Source organism: Glandiceps talaboti, chromosome 9 (assembly GCF_964340395.1).
Source record: "Glandiceps talaboti chromosome 9, keGlaTala1.1, whole genome shotgun sequence".
Classification (NCBI taxonomy): Eukaryota; Metazoa; Hemichordata; class Enteropneusta; family Spengelidae; genus Glandiceps; species Glandiceps talaboti.
Window position 1 is genome coordinate 22,175,225 of NC_135557.1, and position 6,000 is coordinate 22,181,224.

A 6,000-nucleotide genomic window follows, 5' to 3' on the forward strand; every position below is an offset into this window, starting at 1 on the left:
CTTATTTCGGTTTAGACGTTTGTGTTTCGTCGATAAAACAAATTTGGGGTTATTTATTCTATTTTTTTTCGAGGACAAACACCATATGTGGTTGGATTTACGGATAGCGCCAATGATTCGATACAGGAGTTGAATACCTGAAACCTATGGTCTCCTATATATTCTCACTGACAATATAGTCCATTAATTCATAACAAGAAGGCTACATGTTTTAGATAAAGAATATCTATTCCTTGATAAACTTTGGATACTTACTAGTTGTCAGATTAAAGTCCTCGCATTTTATCAGCATTTTATAACCTACTAGCCGAGCCTGAATGCCTGCAAGTACGATGTACATGATTGTAGTAGTTTTCATATCTAGTTCGAACCCGACCATCGAAAATTGATGTCACCCCTCCTAGCCTTCTTTGCAAGTGCTGACCGGATTGTCAATCTATTGATATCACTACACTTACACTGATCTAGATCTAAACAGTTAGAACAGGTTGAATGTTATTGTTGTCATTTCATTACTTTGATTGTAGAAAACAAAATATTGCACACAATATCATAAATGAGGGCAACACGGCCATAAAAGTCCTTCCGACCTATTTTTTGGAATAAATAGTACTTCATCAGTAACATAGAAGTATAGCAAGACATCATAATTGATGATCGTACATTGTGACAAGAATTCAAGAACATGAAAATTACTTCAAGACTAGAAAACATGAAAATTATAGTAGTCACAAATCTCTGGACTGTCAAGAGGTCCTGGACTACCACCGAATGAATTATGTATTTCCCGTCCCGGGGATGCAGGTCAAGTCAGACCACTTCCGATGTCGTTCAGAATGTATTAATTGAATTATAGAAATATGTGTGGTTAACACGTTATATTTACTTTCACCATCCGTGATTTTACGTTAGCTTCAATGTACTTCATCACTGTTACAAGTAGTAATTCGTTTGTAGTTTTTATATTGAAGTGTAGATATTAAGCTTACTGGACATCCAACCAGTCATTTGAGCTTGAATAATGAGATATTAAAAATCTGAATATGATGTGAATCAATTTAAAGCTAATCATGAGATCAAAGTTTGTTGATGTATGAAGGATACACTTAATTGACTAGTACCATTGGTTACAGTTCACTAACCAATATATACAGTTGTTGTTATGGTTACAGTTCACTAACCAATATATACAGTTGTTGTTATGGTTACAGTCTGGATAAACCACACACTTTCTTACTTGTCTGTGGATAAACATATTTCAAGTACCGTTTATTTTAACCTGAAATCAATGCAGTGACTGTTTTTCTGCACTGATGTAGACAGACTGATATCAAGGCTGCTGTATGTACAGTTCGTTCAAGCACATTGCAGAGAGTTCAGATAGCCAAGTCTTTAGTTAGTTCAGATAGCAGTCTTGAATTCGTGCTTTCAAGTGGTCAAAATTATTAGGTGACACAAGTACATAGTATATATATATATATATATATATATATATATATATATATATATATATATATATATATATATATATATATATATGTATGTACGTATGTACGTATGTACGTATGTATGTATGTATGTATGTATGTATGTATGTATGTGTGTATGTAACACCTATCCTCCTTTCTATGTGCACACCATACATCTTACCATAAGGATTATTACTTGCCTATCTTTCAGATGACCGAAGTTGACCTCAGCTCTTCAACTCGTGTTACAGCAGTTTATGTCATCACGTGAGAAAATTTACGTCACTTTAATATTGAAGCGTGACTGTTATCGGCAAAATTAATGTAAATGTAAATAATACAGCATGTATATACATATTACAGATTAGTCGAATTATGTGTAAAACCATGTAATATATAGATAGACCGTCTGGCTATATGACAAAAACAGATGTACGATAAATATTAAAGTAAAAATGATACAAATTTATATCACTAAGTACAACAAATGAATTGATAGTGCGATGACGTTTGTAGTTTTTTTAATCACTAACAGATAACGCATTGAAGATAGCCTGTATTTAGACTTGAATGACTATCGCTACTACGTTTATTCCGCTATAATCCTAACTATAGCCTACCTGTAGATTTGAACATGGATGTATTAGGAGACACACATCCATGATTTGAATGACTATCGCTACTATACTGTTCGGCTATAATCCTAACTGACATTTCGAGTTTTTGAATTTTAGCTATCATTCCGAAATGCCAGGATAGCAAATAGAGTGGTACTGCTCGTCGTTCGATTCTACATGTAGGTTAATATTGAGACTGTGGACCAGTGAAAGAATGTATTTGGTTTGATAATCCGTGTGTTGCATGAAGATAATTCATCCTTTCAATTAAAGACTTCCGTAACCGAACAGGAAGTGGTTTGCCCTTGTTTCCATGCAGATAACAGCTCTGCGTGTCAGTTATTACTCGTAGTATTCTAAGACAATGGATATATAACAAAGTTAACAGTGACTTGTCTATCTGGCTTATCGGTGTCGTCATACATGTAAATTGGGTCAATAATATCGTTTAACTAAGTTTCTGTTTTCTATAGCGGTCTGAGTCTAAATGAATCTATTGGCTGTAAAGATACCACTTGCTATATCATACCACTATGAACATTAGACAAGCTGTAGTAAGTGAAAGTGAGTGAGTGAGTGAGTGAGTGAGTGAGTGAGTGAGTGAGTGAGAGTAGTTTATTATAATGATATGTGATTATACATTTAGAAAGTAACAATAAAAAGAACAGATAGTCCATCGAGCTTATTTGTCACTATGAATAGCTATAGATCAAGTCAAGGTCAAAGGTCATTTACTGAAAATAATCGGACACATTTGGGTAAAGCTCCAAGGCATAGATTGTCTTCGGATAGGTAGCAATTTGAGTGAAAATCAAGAGCCAAGCAAAACAACCAATTTATGTTGTCAGTGGATGTATACTGAAGATATAGTATAGCACAGTATGTGAATGTAAAGGACCGCAAGCTGAGTTTATAAATTATATGTCTTTACCATGCAATGTGTTCGACATATTAAAATGTACGAACAGTATTCTATGTAGTGACGCACACTTATACCCTTTAGTTGTCAAAATGTTGACTCGGTATTTGACATGTACAGGATTAGCAGTCATCTACCAGAGCTAATATTAAAGTTTGTGTAGCGGGGTATAACCAACTCCTAACCATCACTAGCAATTGACTGAACTTAAACCTTGTATTAAGATATAACTTATAAACCAAACAGTAATTTCTCATACGTATCAACAATGTACAGGAACTCCCTACTGTACAATCAACAGTTCTAACAATTGATATGATGTCATAGATGTCATGTATTGACATAGACTTTATACTAGAATAGTTTTATCGAAGTATCTTGTGAGAGTACTTTCACATTGCGAGTGAAAATGCTTATAAAATCGGCATGTTGACTTGTGTCACTCTAAGTGGACATGGCGGGGGGGGGGTGCGGGAATGTACTGAATTTTTTCTGTGATATAATGCATCGTCGCAAACCACGGCCTGTTTTACGGCAACGTTCTTAACGAGCCTCCCACTGTTGTAGTGGTAGCAATAATAACTCTGGTTTGCTAGAAGAGATATAATGTAGTATTGTACTTACTGGAAGATGTCTGATTAGGCAATACAAATATTTTTTTGTTTCCAATAACATAGCCTCAGAAAATAGGGTAGGTAGGTCGGCATTTTATTTTATTTTATCTTTTTATTTAAATTGTTTTTATTTTTGAAAAATATTGTTTCAACCCAGAAACAAATGAAATGTCAGTCAGAATATCCCTCTCTGTGACAGTTTTGATGAAATATGTACAGACATCACTGGGGAAAGGAAACAGTCAAGTAGGCAAAAATTTTCTTATCTTTTTGTTTGAAATGTTTAAAAATATGTTTAGGGTTGGGGGCTTAAACTAGGGTCGGTTGGGTTACACACATTGTTTTCTTTGGCCTTATCAATAGTAACTGTATAAGATCTGTGATATACCTAGTCAGTAAAACCGGGGATTTGATACAATACTCACCCACACAAAAGTGGCTCTGACATCAGGATAATAGAATAAATACACATGCAAAAACCTGTTAATGCTATATTGAAATTTTACAACCCATAACACCAAAGTAAAGGGTTTTCTGTATGCATGCATAGCATATACACTCATATCAAGTGTAAAAGTATATTGTTCATTTGCTAATTGACCACATTAGAAAGGCCACATGCTATAAGCTTGTAAATTGAAAAAGTATACAATTACACTTGATATGAATGCTATAAATGAGTGTAGCACATAGAGAAAGTGCTTTATGTCAGTGTTACCTGTTGTAATATGAATGCTATAAATGTGTGGAGCACATAGAGAAAGTGCTTTACTTCAGTGTTACCTGTTGTAATATGAATGCTATAAATGTGTGGAGCACATACAGAAAGTTCTTTACTTCAGTGTTACTTGTTGTATATACTCTTTTCAGAATAAAAATCAACATGCATACTAATACAAAATGGGTTTCTATGACCTGAAAAGTAGATCACGTGATCATACATTGGGAGACTGAATAAAAGATTGCCTAGACCTTCCCCTTACTTATAGCAAGTTATAAGAGTACAACATAGTTATGTAGGATATACCTAGGCAAGCATGTGATGTGTGTAAATAAACATCGTGTCTTATGAATGAAACACCAAAGCATCTCCATTTCTCCTGTAAGGAGCATACGCCATGACCAAGCTTAGTCTAAGCATAGACCCTACACGTGGTCCATGGTCTATAAGGTAGAAGATGATCTGACCGTTAAATCTATTTTGGCAACTTCATCTACATAATCACGTGACATAATCTAGATTGACAACAGGCCATGTTTGAATACAATGCACTAGCCATGACATCATATCACACCATGTTACCCAGGGTCTGATATTACCGGTATATACTTAGACGTGACGACAAACGGAAAGTCCCAACTCATCGATAACAAACAATGTGTTAATAATACACCGTAACATAACAGAATCTGTTATAGGCGAAGGTGGAACATTTTGCACGCTCCTGCACGTACACGACCATCTATGGACCGAAACTCAGTACGTATTCATCGGTATAAAATCTACCATTTCGGTACATATACATGTCAAACTGTTTTCCATTTTAAAGTAAAGGGTTTTGAAAGCTACACAAACCGAAAACTAAAAAAAATGTCATTCTTGTTCTTGGAATATTAAATTATGAATATTTCCTCATATATGTAAATGTCATACACGTCATATCAGACGTAAATGAGTAGAACGGTGGTTTGAACCTTTGACTAGTTTAATAGTATCTTTAAATTTGTTTGTTTGTTTTTAATTAATAACTCCAAGTCCAAGTTTGTTTCGAAACATTACATATTCAACAGGTGGGGAGTGGATGTCTCTAATTTTTGATACTGCTGTGATATTTTCTGCATTGTATAAATACTTTAAAGTGGAAACATACAAACGAACGTACATCCGCATGTGTTTGAAAATAAGCTGGTCAAAACGAAAATAAATGTTGTGTTTGTCTGTGTTTTTGAGATATTTCCGGTTGGATCTGCGAGCGGAAACTATTTTGCATACCACAAAGATGACGTGACTTGATCTGTGGATAACCACACAGCTGTCATTGCGGTCAGAGTATGGATTTTGACATGAGATTGCTTCGAACATGGTGTATGTAATAAACTTGTCCAGAGGATAAGACACGGTGAATGTAATATGCCTGCATTGTCAGTTTTCCTTGCGTTATGATATCACGTGATTGGGAAGTGCTTGTATGCAAAGAATATCAAGAAATTTTATATTATATTTCGTCGCTCGTAAATTTAAATTTCTAATATTTTGTCATATATAGTGTGGATTCCAACATGGTCTCTAGCAGAAAGCTCTGAAATATTCGATAGAGGATAGTACTAGACTAGTCACTTTATTGTTGATGTTTTTTTAGATAGTTACTCGTGGTTAATAC